Source organism: Vitis riparia, chromosome 13 (assembly GCF_004353265.1).
Source record: "Vitis riparia cultivar Riparia Gloire de Montpellier isolate 1030 chromosome 13, EGFV_Vit.rip_1.0, whole genome shotgun sequence".
Classification (NCBI taxonomy): Eukaryota; Viridiplantae; Streptophyta; class Magnoliopsida; order Vitales; family Vitaceae; genus Vitis; species Vitis riparia.
The window spans coordinates 24,287,426-24,305,232 of NC_048443.1; the positions used below are offsets into that span (position 1 = coordinate 24,287,426).

Sequence of the window (17,807 nt, forward strand, 5' to 3'; positions counted from 1 at the left end):
ATGGGGATAAAGCTATGCGTAAGGCAATCAAAAAACTATTACCCGATACGTGTCATCGATTGTGTTCATGGCATTTGCAACGAAATGCATTCACGAATGTGCATATTAAGGATTTCTCAAGCATATTTGCAAGGTGCATGTTCATGCGTGGGAATGAAGCAGAATTTGAAAAGGTTTGGCATGAAATGGTTGCAAATTTGGGACTTAATGAGAATCGTTGGGTGACCGAGATATATGGGAAACGTAAAAGATGGGCAGAGGCGTATTTACGTGGAAATTTCTTTGGAGGATGAGAACCACACAAAGGTGTGAGAGTATGAATGCATATCTAAATAGATTCTTAAAAATTCGTTTGCGACTGTATGAGTTTGTACAACAATTTGATAGAGCCATAATGAGAATACGGCAAAACGAGGCAAAGGCAGAGTTCGAGTCGAACAATTCTTCACCAGTGCTTTCGACCAAACTATCCATAATTGAAAATCATGCTGCGACGGTATACACGAAAGAATCTTTCCTTAAATTTCGTGAGGAGATGAAGAATGCAGAGTTATTCTTTGTGGTAGGTCTTGTAAGTGATCATTCAATGCGGGCATACACATTATCTAAGTTCAGACACCCGAACTTAAATTGGGAAGTTCAATTTTGCCCGGATATTGTAACATTAAAATGCTCATGCATGATGTTTGAGTCAATTGGCATCCCATGTTGCCACATGGTGGTGGTTATGAAGGTGGAGCATTTGGAAGAGATTCCTCAGTCATGTATTATGAAGAGGTGGACAAAGTTAGCAAAGGTGTATACAAGATCAGTACAGTGAATGAGACGGATAACGACATGGATCGGTTTGTACGATATGGTTCATTGAGTTCGATGTGCAACAAGCTCTCCTACTTTGCGTCAGATACGTCATCTTCATTTATAGAGGCCAAAAATGAAATACAAAATTTGACGGCGAGAATGGAGGAACTCTATAACTATAATTTGAAAGGGAGAAAATAGCAGCAGATGGAGCGACAAGCAATAACCAAGTTCGTGATCCAAATATTGTGAAGACTAAAGGGAATCCAGGCAAAGTGGCAATGAATGTTCAAAAGGGAAGACGATGTAGTCGTTGTAAAAGAGTGGGTCACACAATTCGAAAGTGTCCAGAAGCTACAATCCCTCAAATGCTCAGCCGGGTTATATGGTATGGCATATTCAATTAAAAATTGCCCCTAAGATTAATTTTGGTAGGTGTACTTAAATAAATGACTAACATAATTGTTTTGATGGCATTATGAGTACGTAGGAGGAAACTAATTTGTCTTCCCAATGTGACATTCAAATGGAAATGATGCCTTCAACAAATTCATCAGTTGACATTTTGCAAGCATACATGTATGTACAATAGGCTTGTTATATAATTCCAAACATTGATAACATCTAATTTAATAATAATTGACAACACTTAATTTTTGAAAAATGCAGGGAATGTTAGGGGAGCATTGTCGAATGACCGATCTGACATGTACATAGATTGTGGTGAACTTAATAATGTAAGATCGGGAATAAAGAAACACTTTTGACATAAATTTGAGCTATGCATTATTTAATGATTAGGTTAATTAATTGGAATGGAATTGGACAGCTGAAAATAACAATGGAATGTGCATGTGCAGATAGCAGGATTTCAGCAACATGAACAAAATATGACAACACCATGTCAAGGTGGGGATCCAAACAATATCCAAATATGGTGGAAATGCAACCTTTTTTTTATTCCTTAACGGAGTAAGGGATGGTAGGTATTAAATCAGTATTTTTATTAGTTGACGTTATCGCTTCCAGTAATGTGTACTTTTAACTTGACTATTTAATGAAAAGTTTGAATTTTGATCAAGAGTCAAGTTGATTGATAGACTGCAATATCCTCTACATTTATAATTTAATTGATTACAAGTGAAAAATGATGGTAAATGGAGAAAACGATTCATTTATATCATGTCGAATAAAACGGTTAATTATGCAGATTTAATTAAATTCAATTGTGGTTAAAGTTTGACAAATTAGTGGTTATGAGTTAACTATAGGAAAGTAATCATATGATGTGTAATTCATATGAAACAAAGGTGTCGGTTGAGGGAATTCCTCAACCGGTTGAGGAAATTCATCAACCGGTTGAGGGATTTTTCCACCAGTGGCTACCGGTTGAGGAATTTTCTCGACCTGTTGAGACAATTTCTCAACCGGTAGCCACTGGTGGGAAAAATCCTCAACCGGTCGAGAAAAATTCCTCAACCGGTTGAGGATTTTTTTCCACCAGTGGCTACCGGTTGAGGAATTTTCTCAACCGGTTGAGACAATTTCTCAACCGGTAGCCACTGGTGGAAAAAACCCTCAACCGGTCGAGAAAAATTCCTCAACCGGTTGAGGAAATCCCTCAACCGGTCGAGAAAAATTCCTCAACCGGTTAAAGTTTGACAATTAGGTGGTTATCAGTTAACTATAGGAAAGTAATCAATATGATGTAATTCATATGAAATAGGTAAATTAAGTGATTTTACTCAAAATGGGTAAATCGTGTTAGGTAATTTGTAATGCTAGTGTCCATCAATTTCAACCCTTTTAATTGAACTTAATGGTAATTTTCCGAATGTTTACGTAGTGAAATATTATTGGTACAACTCATACCTTTTTGTGGACGGTAGTCGTACTCCTAAATTGCACAATAGCATTGCAAGTCTCGACCGGTCGATGAAACCGGTCGACCTACTCCATCAACCGGTCGAGACACTTTTAACCAGTGTCTACCGGTTGAGGAATTTTTATCAACCGGTTGAGGAATTTTCTCAACCGGTAGCCACTGGTTAAAAAAATCGTCAACCGGTTTGAGAAAATTCCTCAACCGGTTGAGAAAAATTCCTCAACCGGTAGCCACTGGTTAAAAGTGTCTCGACCGGTTGATGGAGTCGGTCGACCCGGTTTCGTCGACCGGTTGTCGTTAGTAAAAATATCCTCAATCGGTTGAGCAAATTCCTCAACCGGTTGATACCCATCTTCAACCGGTTGCCACTGGTTAAAAAACCATCAACCGATTGAGAAATTTCCTCAACCAATTTGCTATATTTGTGAACCGGTTCCCACTGGTCAAAGCATTCGTCAACCGTTGAGACAATTTCTTCATTGATCAACCGCTTTGCACAACTTTAAAAATTGCTCACTCCCTTTAGAAAAATCTTCAATCACTCAATTGAACGCCGACACGGGGTCATTATGCATCCAAAATTGTTTGAGGTGGTTGGACAAATCCTCAACGAGTTCACACTGCATTCATAGGGTCATTATCCATATGAGGAATGTTCTCAACCGGTAGGCATAATGCGTATGCCTATGAGAAGTGGACTTAGCTAAATCGTTGGACTGGTTCTTACGAGCTGAACGTCATTCGTCAACCGGTCTATTAATGTACTAACTATATATTGTTAGCATAGATAAATGAATATTTACAAATCTGATTAGGTTAAAGAGCGTACAAAAGCACACATGTCGAACATGAATGATACCAATATATTACAATTCATTTTGCCTACCATATTGAAAGAAGAGTATTTGAATATTCAAATAAAAGGGCCTTAATCATTAATAATGTATGATCATCGAATCTCACAACTTCCCAATAAACATGACCATATGTGGAGATGGAAATGATAAATATTAGAAAAATAACAAATATCATAATAATAATTTTTTCATTGCTCGTGTCGACGTCTTTGTACAAACAATAGCCACAATGGTTTGTTTTTCTCTATTTCCCTCGTGTAAAACTAAATCACATGCTATTTCTCGACGTATTTTAGCAGAATTACAAAAATCGGATATCGTCATCGAATCACCATTTTTGAATCTCTGCATATGTCTAATGACATGCACTCCACAGTCCCACCTAAGAAGAGAAAAGAAAGCAAAACAACTTATTGAATGGTTGTCTAATTATACATCAGAAAAAAGAATATTAATGTGAGTTATGTATTCATACTAACCCATTATCTTGGGTCGGAATGGAAGGAGCCCAATCAATGGAGAATTGGAAGACATCTTTCCCTATGTCATACAGTTTGAAGAACGTCTGACAAAATTCAACCTAATTTATTTTGAAAGTGGTTAATAAATATAGAAGAGAAAAAAAAACCAAATAAAAAGGAAAACAAAAAGGAGAAAGCATACCACTTTTTTCACACTCTTAAACCGGAACTCGTCCCGACTCTTCGATCGTAATGAATCCAAAATTTGGATATCAAAGTCTTTGAAGTCAATATGCACAGATACCAATGACCAGGGCAATCGTCATGCATTGGAATAAATAGCTGTAAAGGTAGGAAAACAATATATATGAGTTGGGCCACAAAAAATATAGTATATTATAGGTGAAAATGATATCTACTCTAAATTTCATATATGCAATTAAACATTACAATAATTACTAACCTTCTCGCAATCATCCAATTCGCTAATGTACTTACTCACGATGGATGTTTTTCTATCGAAAAAAGGTTGAGGACTCCGTACAAAATCATTTGCTAATAAGAAAACATAATACGAACATTAGTATATTGTACTTAATATGTAAGTAAACAACAAGAGAAATATGAGCTTACTGAAAATGTCGTGGGAAGATAGCATCTTATACTCGTATGCCTATGAATTGTCTTTCAAATAATTTAGCTTTGAGGCTTCTAGATTTATTACCTGTTGTTGAACAATAACTTAATAAATTTATTTAACTATATAGCACGCATTTGATATAAATGGAGTAGGTACTTACAACATCCATCAAATTTTGTCTAGGACGTAAGCACTCAAAAATCTCCACGAACTCCATGTTCATGACCAAAGTCAACAAGAAGCTCACTAAAATAATAATATGTTCAAACAAACTTGAATAAATTGGAAGCATATGAAGGCTAAAATTGTAACAACACATGTTGTGAATGTTCTAGACACGACAAACCTTTTTGACAATGCTCTATTGAAAACATAATCAGCGACAAGAGATTGAAGTACATGAATGATTGAGTATCCACCACGTCTTCACGAATGGACATGGGGATTGACTAAATCGAAAACAAGACATAATTATTAACTATATATGTTAAGTATCAAAATAAGAACAATGATATTAAACTATTTCTATTATACCTCTGATGCTTCACGTTTTACCATCTTCCTTAATTGTGTACAAACGGGGAGACCTTGAATTTACTTGGTTTCCTCTCCCTTGATGTACGTGTTTTCATGACATGATTAGGATAACACATAGTGCTCGTAATGGTTCCTAATATGGAAAATGTCATTAATATACATCTATTTACTATGTAATGGTTAAGTAGTTGTAAAGAAAATAATTTTTTCTTTTATATGATACATACCTTTCCATAATCTCTTCTACTCCTTTTGATTGGAAGTGGTAAAATATTTTGATTTTCGTCTGGAATGATATGCACTTCAATTGATGTAGCACATGCATCTTGATTCTTTTCATTCAAGTCCTCGGTGCATAACTTCTCATTTGACAAAGTGTGAGATAATGTTCATTAACATTCATATTGTTCGTATCTTCCAAACTTCTCTCGCATGAGAGAATGTCATTCTTCGGTCCTTCCTCGTGCATTCTCAAAGTTTTTCCGCTTGATCTAAGGAAGAGACCTTTCACTGTAGTATAATTCTCCTCAAATTTAGCCAAATTTGATCACAACTACTACTACTTGCACCATAAGCCATATCAATTAGTTGTGTCTTTAATTGTTGAAAGGTTTTATCCATCTCCATTAAGTTCCCACCATCAACCTAGTGATATATACGAACGTGATTAATAACATCATAATACAAAGGATCAATGCTAATATAGATAGTCACGATGAATATTGTAAAACACTTACTCGTTTAATAACATCTTTGTTTAGATTGATTACAAATTTCTCATCGTCCTCATTCTCACTCGCCATTGTCGTTGCATTTCCATCAACGCAATCCTTATCTCATTTTCTATCACCCATATTTTGAGCTACAATATATTCATCAAAATATAATACATATCAGATTTTAAATCACTAAAAACTTAAATAAATAGTAAACGACTTTCAAAACTATAACTTACATTCTCATTTGCATATCCACCAAGTTTTTTCAATCTTCGTTTCCTGTCCAATACTTCATCATCTCCCCAAGCAGTAATCCGAGGAGAAGGTCGAGTATATAGCGGTAGAAATTTCTCTTCAAATGATATATGCTCGTGGTAGAATAACTACGAGTATATTTGACACAGATATATAGTTAATTCATAAATTATATTAAAACAAAATCGTAATTCACTATGATGTAAATTAATTACAAGGACATTACCATTAAAAACAATAAGCAACCGCAAACCCCACTTTGTTGTTTCTTCTTAAACTCTTCAATCCCGTGCACAAGATAGGACAACACAAATTCTGCCCAATTCATCTTCTTTATTGAATCGATGTCTTCCACAAGATGTAAGAAAGAACGATTCACAAAAAGCTTCATTGTTGGGCACAATAATGCACCCAACACAAATAATACAAAACGAACTTTAAAATCGTTTCCACCCTCTTTATCCTCCCTAATTTGATTTTCTAACATCACTAATGGCAATCGCCCTTTTTTATCACAATATTTTTTACATAAATCATTCTTATGGCCAACATCTTTGTTCATGCCAATCTTGAACCCTCTTGCCCTCAATCCCATAATAAATTCAACATCAATGGGGGATAATTTGATACAAGTATTATACAATTGTAACATATAAGTGTTCGGATTAAAACTATTTATCAACCAAAGACATAACCCATGATCAATTTTCCTACATCGAAGTTGCAAGAGGCTACCAAATCCTATTTCTTCTATGGCTGCCTTTTGCTTTGGTTCCAATTTTTCAATCACTCTAATGACTCGCTCAGGGGAGCATCGAGTCTGAAGATATAACTGAAAAGATACACAAACATCAAACATGTTTACATTAATATAATTTCCAACAAATACATAAGTAAAGAAATTAAATATTCATTACAAAAAAAAATTACCTTTGGAACAACACCCTTTTGAAGTGAATATTGTTTTGAACTTTCTTTGGACTTTGCTATGAAATTTTCTTTTTCTACTTTTGAAAGTGCATTCCACTTCTTGCCCAATTTTTCCTCAACTACATTAATTGGTCACATAATTTAAATTCTAATTTTAAAATGTAATTATATTAGACATAGCAATATTATTCCTTACATCATCATTTATCTTCACTCCTTTATCCTTCTCTTTCATCATGGCTAATTGATCGTTACTACAAAACAATTTCAAACAAATTTAACAATAACAACCACAAAAAATACATTAAAAAACATATTATTTTACATATTTCTATTTTCCCTTACTAGTAATGTATCCAAGCGCCGATAGGCCTCTTTGGATTTTGAACAACTTCAAGACCATCGCGTTCGCTCCTAAAAATAAATCAAATCATTTAAGTCAATTTTTATAATATGATTTCGGATATAATAAATCAAACATACTTTCACCACCACATTATCTCAACATAAGTTTTTTCACATTTCAATAAATTTTATTTTTATATCTTACTACAATCAATCAAATGCCAAATAAATACAAATACCATTACAACTACAACATCCTCCCTAAATATCTTTACATTTAAAATGATGACAAAATTAACATATAAATTTTTTTCAATGTTCAATAATCTAACCATCCTCTTTTTCTATAATGTAATCAATTCATAAATCTAACAAAAAACATGAAATATAATGGACACAATATTGTAAAACACATAATTACTACTCACATTTTTTTCCCTTTATATAGAACTCGCCAAATAATTAGGATACAAGCGCCGTTTGAGTAACAAACAATTGTGTCCTTCTCAGCTTTCTTTTCCTTAGTACTACACGCCCTCTTCTTCTTCTTCCAGCTACGTCTTCAATTCGGGTTTTTAAACCATTAAATTTAGAACCTGAAAACAACCCCTTACACCTCTTAAACAAAATATAAAATATGAAGAAAACACAACGGTTATGAAGATTCCACTAAAATTCTCCGTGTGAAAGAACCGAAATTATCCGTCTGACAAAATGCAGGGTAGGGGGAGAGAAAGCAAAAATTCAGAAAATTTACATAAAATCTTCGAGAAGAAGAATCTAGCAGAAAAATAGCTGACCTGGACATCGGGAGAAATGAAGTCTAAGACTCGGATCTTGGCACCGACCTCGCCCACAATCCTGAGCTCGCGGTCCTTGAGGGAGACTTCTTTGATGAGGTCAAGACGTCGGCTTGGAGGAGGTTGGCCCGGTTCACGACGATGGTGGTCTCCACCCACCTGTGAAGACGTCTTTGATCCTGGTTGACGGCGAAGGTGGTCTCCACCTAGCTGTGGAGACGTCTTTGATAAGGTCTGCGACGTCGCCCTCGAAGAGGTTGGCCCGGTTGAAGCCGACCGTGGTCTTCACCCAGCTGTGGAGAATCAGTGGAGAAAAACGGGAAAAGGGAAATGGGTGAGCTGAGGAAGTCGGCTATGGAGGATGCGTGAGACAGCCAGCTATGGACGGGAAGAAAGATGAGAGCGGGAAATGGGTGAGCTGAGGAACGGCTATGGAGGATGCGTGAGGAAGAGAGCAAATTTGGGGGAAAAGGAGGAGAGATGGGGGAGAGAACGGGAGGGGAGGTACCCGGTAGAAATTTTTTTTGAAATTTTTTTTTTTCATTTTCATTTGGACGGCTGAGATTTAATCATTTTCATCCAATAGATGAAAAAAAATGGAGGCATGGTACCGAAGGAGGTATTGTAGAATTTCCCAACAACAAATAGTTCATTATAAAAGTTTGGAACGAAAGAATTACTCATGCAAGCCCAAGGTTTTACCAAAAATAAAATAAAAAATTATGTGTACCTCTTTTTGGACTGGTATACATTTATTTCTTTATTGCTATTATTTATCATATTTTATTGGATACTCTTCTCTCTCACCACTTGTTTGCCACCAGGAAGTTGTCTTTTTGCATGAAAGTGCAGACCTTCTACCAGAGTAATTATGAAAAGTGAGCTTGAGGAAGAAAGGAAAAGTTCCCAAAGACGAAAGGGGAAGGAAAAGAGAGTGAGAGGGGATGGAAACCATATTTGAAGCGGGGTTCCAGAGGGAGAGATAGAGAGCTTCAGGAAGAGAGAGCTGGGTTTAGAAAGAGGAAACACAGAGGGGAGGAGTCTTGAAGAGAATAACACAGGTATGATTTCTATAAGCTGTCGATTCTTTCGTTTTCATACAGTTCCATTATGTTTTCAGTGTATACTGGGATTCTATTTTGATGCTTGAATGTGAGAATTGGAAACTTTTGCATATTCTTATAGAATCTGAGTTTGTTTGCAAGCATTTTATGCTTGATTCCTATCCTATTTCCTTGGCTCTATTTTGAGATTCCATATGAGATGTTTGCAATCATGTCTTGATTTCTATTTGAAATCCATTTTGGCTCACTCCCCTATATCTAAGCCCGTTGATTGGAACATGAAACATGGTTTTTACTAGTTCATTTTGTCCCCATCCATTGTGCTCTGTCTTGCTATCTTCCTCTGTTTCTGGTACCCGTCCATGGTGCGCATCAGGTTTCACATCTCTGCCTGAGGGAGTAAGGAACTGCAGAGATAATATTTTCGGTCTGTGGTTGGGAAGGGTTACAGCATGCTCGTCAAGTTGTGGGAATGCTCAAAATGGGTCATGGATATGGCAAGAAGTGGATCTCGGCTCATGGATGTTGAGGGCAGTTGAAGTTCATTTGGGTGGTAAGGCTCGAGAAGCTCAAAAGAGGGCGAAGATATTAAAGAAAGAGAAGGTGAAAGAATGTCACTGGATTATTATAAAGAAGGCTATGAGAACATTTGGCAGATATCTGGATGTGAGGGTGATTTTAAGTATGTAGTTATTGGGCGTGTGGATAAGGAATCCAAATCGGGGCAGCCTTTCCGGAGACTATATGAGAATTTTCAGTGGACATTCCAAATTCATTCAGCCTCTGGGTGTATCTTCTGATAAGAACTCTTAGTTTCTGGTTCTTTTAATGGCATCTGAATAATCAGCAGGATTGAGGGGGTTCTTTTGGAGTAGAGTTGCAGTTTGAAAGTGGGAAAGAGAAGCTTCGTGAGGGAGATGGCATGCAATTGGAGGAAATTGAAACATTTCTGGGCCTCTCCCCTTACACTCCCCTTTCCATCTCCAGATTTGGCAGAAAATGTTTCCAGGGTGAACGAGAAGATTGAAGCAATGCTGCAAAGAAGAGATCATTCTGTAAGGAAATTGGAGACAGCTTGTATTAGATAAAGGAATTTCAAGGTCTGGGCAATGGACCTCTTGAGGATCTGATCTTTCTCTTATATAATTTGCAACTAGAAGTCTCCATCCTCTTGTGATTTGCATGAAAGTTAATAATTGTATCATTCTACTTGATCTTTTTACTCTGAAGCACCGTTCCTTGGAAACCATACTTGCATGAGTCCCGACGTTTGTATGCATTGAGAATGGCTAAAAGATGTAGGATCCTGAATTCAGAGAAAAACGAAAACCGGCAGAATGAAGTAGCATCAGAAGAAAGTGGTTCCGTCAACAACAGTCTAAGTGGAAGTGTTAAGAGGCTTGCCCCAAGTTCCATGATTGATTGGTCAAGAGTTGTGTTCACTCGGCACAATAATGTGATTGAAAGGCCTAATCCAATCACAAAATTCCCCCTCCATCAAGACCAAATCCCAAGCCAAACAACCCCATGCATGAATTCCTATGTGCAAACCCACCATTTCTCCAACCTTCATACCCACTAGCTTACCCCACGCCACCATACCCATTTCTCCATCTTTCATACCCACCAAACCCAAGTCTCAAACCAATCATCCACCAAACTTTCCAACCTCCACCTCCTAGCAACCTTGGTTTGCCAGCTCTACCCAATACCCAACAAGTGCCCGACAGTATGTGGATGATTGGTAGAGTCGGCAGATTGGGTGGATTTGGTCTCACCGGAATTGCATTGCGAAATTCGGCTCAATTGAGAAGTTTATCATTGGTAAATTGCAATTTGGTTGGTCATTTGCTAGAACTAATGGATGTGGTTCTTACGGAGAAGTCGCGGTTCCCAAAAAAAACTGAACTTGGTCATCCCCATGATAATAGAGGACCGGGGAAGTTCTTATGAAGAAACACAATGATTAAGATGTGAAAGAACCTACTGCACCCGGAGTTCGAGTTGTCACGATGCCTTTGGATCAGTTGGCGTCAAAATTCTTGAAAGCAATTAGCTAGTCAATGGCAGCGTGCAATTTGTCCAAATATGAATGAAAGTGAAGGAATGGAGTTGGGACGTTTCTTAGATGGGTTGGTTGTTCTTGTTCGGAATCAAACGATGAAGGTTTCAGTCCATATTTTTTACCACTTGCAGTTATTAGCGTCTTGTGTTTCTAGGGTGGACAGTTTTCTGGGAGGTTGCTTTTGCTATTGGCGTTGCCCTGCAGTTTTTGTATGTCATATCGGTCATGGACAGGTGTCCATTTAGCATGCTGGTGCTCCAAAAAGCTGTGAAGTTGGCGTGGAACCTCCCAGAAGTTACAAGAGTGGCATATGCATTCATGTTGGTCATGCTTTTATGGATGGCAACACGGACTTTCGGAGCATCGGGTTTTGTGGCTTCAAGTATAGGCTATAGTGAACGCTGGAATGGCTCTTTGTGGTGATTTGGTGTTCTCGGTGAGCTTATTTTGAACAGGTGCAGTCCTTTGTAATACTATACAGGTTCTTGCGTCTGGAATAGTGTTTCTTGTTCTCATCCACGGTGGTCCAGAGGTTACATCAATGCTTCCCAATTCATTGATAAAGTCTCTACAATATGCTGTGACGACATCTTTTGGCAGCATCTACTATGGATAACTGTTTACAGCTACAATAAAGGCATTGCGATGGGAGATTAGAGGACTCCGGTCTAAGATTGGCGACAATGAGCGTTTGCTTGGTTGTGTTGATTTCCAGTTCCATCTTGTGGAGACCTTTGTCCGATTTTTCAACAAATATGCCTATGTCTAGATAGTTGTTTATGGAAAAAGCTTTGATCACTTAGCGATGGGTGCTCGGGAATTGTTCCAATCAACTGGTGATGAAGCATTCAAATGGCCGGTCCATGCAAGAAGGCTATGTGATTCAGATGAAGATGAACCACTGGTATAGCAGACACAGTTGCACCCCGGGCCCCACTCATGCATGCCGTCACCTTTGGCATGTAATCCCACGAACCACATGTCTTCACCTTCTTGATTCTTCATCCTCACTTTCAGATTTTGGTTTTCAAACCTCAGTTTTCAAATAATTTTAATTTCACTCTAATTTTTGAATAATTTTAATTTTACAATTTAATTTTTTCTTTCCTTAGGGTTTTGGGTCACCAAAAGTCCATTTTTAATAAAAACGTTTGCTGCCATTTTCTCTTTGGGCAAGCTATCTTCACCTTCTTTTTCTTGATTTCAAATAAATTTTCGTTTTTCATATTTTTTTTTTAATAAGCATGAATGCAATTTTCATAATTTCAAACCAATGGAATTTATGAGATTAATTTATACAAAATCAATTAGGCTTTGGTGAAGGCCCAACATTCATAACATTTTCTTTGGAAATAATTCAAGTAAAGTGCATGGTTAATATTATTTGATTTTGATCAATTTTGTGTGAGATATTTTACACTTATCATTATGCACTAACTTTGTCTCTTATAATAGCGTATTATTACTTGTTGTTAAGGTACGATCTCGCTCCCACTTTGTTTATTCACCATGCATGACTTGTTTCCATTGTATGACTATTTCATTGGTATTCATTGATCTCCTTACCAATTATCACACTTGTCTCACCTTATTTAATAGAGACCCCTTTTTAGGGACTTAGAGGGGTGTTATGGTCTTTTACCGTATATTCTCAATAGATAACCTAACCCCTAGACCCGACTTTGGTTTTTCATGGATTTTTTTTTTCAAATAAGGAGTCACACTTAAGATTTTACTTTTATTTTGTTTTCCCTTTAAAAATAAAATAAAAATAAGTTACGACTCTAAATTTTTTTCTAAAAAATAATTTTTTATTCACAAATAAAAAAACGAGTCACGTCATTGAGTGGGAATGCATCATGCAAAATGCGAGGTCTATAAGATGATATATAATTCTTATTACTTTGAATTGAAAGAGAGTTCAATGACATTTTTAAATTGTGTGATAGCATGTTAAACTATTAGTGTTGCAAGAAAAGCCTGTCTCAATACTTGGGAAATGTCTCCCTGTGTCAAAAGCCCTATATTTGATAATTAACCTAGCCATTTTTTGAACATGTTATTTTAATAGGTTATATTTTAAATACTTAATTCATTCATATATAAGATAGGATGTACATTATCTTCTTTTTTATAACTTTGGAAGACATGCCGAAAGAAGCACATTGAAGAACTCAAGTTTATAAAATACAAATTTCAAACAACCATTTAAAAATAATTTACATTTTATGTACTTTTTGATCAAATATATTACCTTTAATCATTTAGGTACAACATTTTAATAATATTGGTAGGTACTACATTTGACCATTCTAGGTACTACTTTTAATCATCTCAAGTACTATATTTGATTGATGAGCATATAAAACTTGAATTATTTTTAAAGGATTCTTATCTCGTAATTACTTTTATGTAGTGTGAAAACTCACTCTTTCCTACCAATTAGATAATCTTAAAACTTAACAATGATTCTTATCTTTTGGTTAATGTACTATTATCTTCTATTTCATATGTGAAGTCTCAAAAGTTGATTCATTCATGTAGTAGTAGCCAAGGAAGAAAATATCGGGATATATCGGTGATACATCGCCGATATATCGTGTTTCGGAGAAGGTGGATACGATATATTGGTAAGATATATCGTCTGACGGAAATATCGATAAATATCGGTGATATATCGATGAAAAATCAGTAAAAAAAATTAAATTATTATAAATAACTTAATTTTAATTATCTTATAATTTATTTTGTATACTAATTAAATATAAAACAAATATAAAATCATAAATAAAATTATCATTATTTTTAAATAAAAATACTTTGTACCAAAATGTATCAATATTTTAAAATAAAAATCATAAATATATTTAAATAACATATTAGTACATTTGCAATACTTTAGTTTTAAATTAATAATTTTATTTTATTTTGATATTCAAGTGTAATAATAGTATATTGAGAATAAATTAACTTAGTACATTTTTAAATTAGTATAACAATGAATTTAAATTAGTACATTTTTACAATTAATTAATATATTTTCAATAGAAGTAAGTAAATTAATTTAATATAGTAATATATTTAAATCACATAATTAGTATATTTGTAATAATTTAACTTCATAATGAGTCTATACTTACAAAATTCATATTTCTTATTAGCCAACACTATATAATTAAATTTAATATCGTAAATCATATCATACATATATTAATTTCTTCAATAAAACAACTTTAAAATATCTATTATACTTCTAATTTCATTTTGAATGATATTTTCTTACATTTTCATAAGTTTTGATGAATTTTTTGTCTATCGATATTTTGTTTCAAAATATCCATCGATATATCTCCAATATATTCATAAAATTTAAGTACCGATATATCTGCAATTATCGATATTTTCATCTTTGGTAGTAGCTAGGTAGCTATACTATTTTTCTCAAGAAATTGGAGTCCATGGCAGTTTTTTAGTTGGACTTTGCTAATAATGCAAGACCACGTAGCACACATTTACATCATATTATAGAAAGAAAATATGCACCATTATCATTCTCAAAAGAATGATGGATTGCAAATTGACAATTTGGGCTTGAGATTTTATCAAATTCAATCATCAAGCTCTTAAACGGACTTAGAAAACTAACAATTGTTCTAAGTGTGACTAGGACCGCAAATTTACTACTTATCTTAATAAAAAGTGTGAAATACTAATTATTATTTAGGACTTAGCTTGACACTCATTTGGGAGTGATTATGATATTGCTGCAAAAATTCTTTTTAACTAATGCTTAAAAGTACTTTCCTTATAAAAATTAATTATTTTTTTATAAATTATTTTAAAAACTCTAGAAAATCACAAAAAATAATTTGAAAAAATAGAATTTAATAGGTTTTTTTCAAAAATAAGTTTTTTTTTACACCAAAATATTGGCTACTTAATCATCTATAAAAGTGTTTCTTATAAATCATTATCTATAAAATATTAGAAAATAAAAACCGTATTACGAGAATCACACACAAACAATTGTACGAGTTGAATTCAAGTTAAGTTGGTGTTTGTTTTTTTTACTTAATTTTAAATAGAACTTAAAATTAAATAGTGTTTAATAATGTTAAGTATTAAATTATTTATTTTATTTTATTTTTATTGAATATTAGAAAAAAAAAAAAAACCAACAAGTTCACTTTAATTATGATTCTTAATTTTTAATATTACAAAAAATTAAAATATTTTAGTTTTTTATTTAATAAAAAATTAATAAATAAATAAAAGTAAAAAAAATTAAAATATAAAAAATAGTTATTTTCAACAAAAAGTAAAAATAAATAAATAAACATCACCAAACTATACATATAATCGAGTGTATGTAATATGAATGTGTTTAGTAAATGTCATCTTAAAGTCATGGACATGTGATGTGCCACGAGTTGAATGTAAGTCTTAATTCAAAATGAAATTTAGCACCAAACATGCATGTGATTTTAAAGTTATATGCATGTACACAACGCATGCATTTGATTCATGTTCTAAGCTAAAAGTAATGTCTTAAATCACTTTTTGATTTGAAACTTTATTCTCTAAAATAAAAAAACATTTTTCTAATTTAAAAAATATGTTGAACGAATTTTTTTTTGTTTAAGAGAATTTGTTGTGAAAACAAGAAATATGATCATTTTTTAAAACAAAATTCATATATGAAGAAACATAAAAAATAAGGTCATTCTAAAAATAAATTTCCCTATTATTCTTAAACACATAATAAGATTGTTTTCCATAATAATATTTTATTTAAAAAAAAAAATTGTACTTTAGGTGAATTGAATTGAGGACTCGGGCTGGGGTGAATTTTACTGGTCTAAATCCAAAAGATGTGTTTTATGTTTTATGTCTATATTGTTTAATTTAATTTATTAATTTTGATTAAAAATAATGTAAGAATCAAATGTTGTGGAAAAAAAAATCGTTTTCTTATTATTTTTAGGTGTGTAGTAATTTCATTTTTATCATGTCTAATACGGAAACTAAATATAAAGTGAATAAAGCAAATTATGAAAGAGGTTAAGAATAGAGAATAAGGTAAATTAATTTTTATATTTGGTTCTCAAATAAAATTTTGTTTTTAAAAACTATTTTTTGAGAACTATTTTTTAAATAATCCTAAGTATTTGTCATCTGTTTCTCACTCAAATCATTAACCAATATATTTTTAAATGAAAACCGACTTGTGCATATATATATATATATATATATATATATATATTAATCATGGAGTTGCATCTTTCTTGTCCAGAGGTTTGAGTAGCCTAAATTTGAGAGGAGAAACCGTGCAAAATTGAAAGTGTGAATATTTTTTTAAAGATCTTTCTCTCTTTAGGAATAAGAGACAAAACTCCATCTTTCTTGTCTTCGAGTAGCCTAAATTTGAGAGGAGAAACCGTGCAAAATTGAAAGTGTGAATATTTTTTTAAAGATCTTTCTCTCTTTAGGAATAAGAGACAAAATCTCTCAATTCCACGCTCCCACACCTCAACCAAAGCTTATCTATCCTTCATAGAATACCTTCATTCAAAATCTCCATGTATGAAACTCCTCATTTTCTCTTTAAGTCTCTCATTACTTTGCAAGAAACGGTTTGGATGTGATAAGATTAGAAAATAATTAAGTAATATTGCATTTCATATATAAAAGTTCCTTAGCTCTAATTTATGAGTCCCAACTATCATGCATTGAATATCAACCATCATGAGAGTGTTTTTCTTAGTGTACTATGATTTAAAATCTTGCATATCTATTTACTACACCTCAATACTAGTTTTCCCTTATATTTATTTGAGCAAAAATTGTAACTGCGATTTTATCATTTCTCTTGTAAAACTTTGAAAGTTTAGCTAAGTGTGAGATATCACTTAGTGATCAAGAGTGGGGAATCTCGTCAAGGCAATTGTGAAAAGCCCTTAAGAATCATAATTCAAGTATAAAGAGTTTGAAGGTCTTAGAATAGTGGAACACCCATCTCAATTGGAGAATGCATGAAGAGAGTGATAGAAATAAGACCAACTAAAAATACATTTAGTTTACAATTTCTCTATCCTTTTTTTTTTTAAGTGTTCATATTATTTAAATTATCTTTTGCATCCATCTTAGTTAAAATACATTAAAATCTTTAAAAAAAGAAAGAAAAAAAAGAAGAAAAAAAGGAAGGTCCAAGACCCATTTCACCCCCTCATCCTGTCCTTCCCCTCATGGGTATCTACCTAGGTTGGATTTGGATTAACATAAACCTAAGAAAGAATATATCATAGTGAATTTTGTAGAGCCTAACATTATATGAAATGATAAAGTTTTAATCCATAAAAATGTAATTAAAATAAATATTACATTGAATTATAATGCTGAATAAATTTATTGATATATCAAAACTTGAATTTTCCTTTGACATAAGTTT

General features: G+C 33.6%; 1 long non-coding RNA gene and 1 pseudogene across 1 annotated transcript; one reads left to right on the forward strand and one right to left on the reverse strand.

The window, feature by feature from the left end:
* Positions 1-7,357: 7,357 nt before the first annotated feature.
* LOC117929352 lies at positions 7,358-8,639 on the reverse strand. The gene is made up of 3 exons (XR_004653743.1): positions 8,231-8,639; positions 7,859-8,026; positions 7,358-7,499 (listed from the first exon to the last, which is right to left on the reverse strand). It is a non-coding gene; the product is annotated as an uncharacterized LOC117929352 (long non-coding RNA).
* Positions 8,640-9,069: 430 nt separating this feature from the next.
* On the forward strand, positions 9,070-12,931 carry LOC117928057 (annotated as a pseudogene).
* The last annotated feature ends 4,876 nt before the right edge of the window (positions 12,932-17,807 follow it).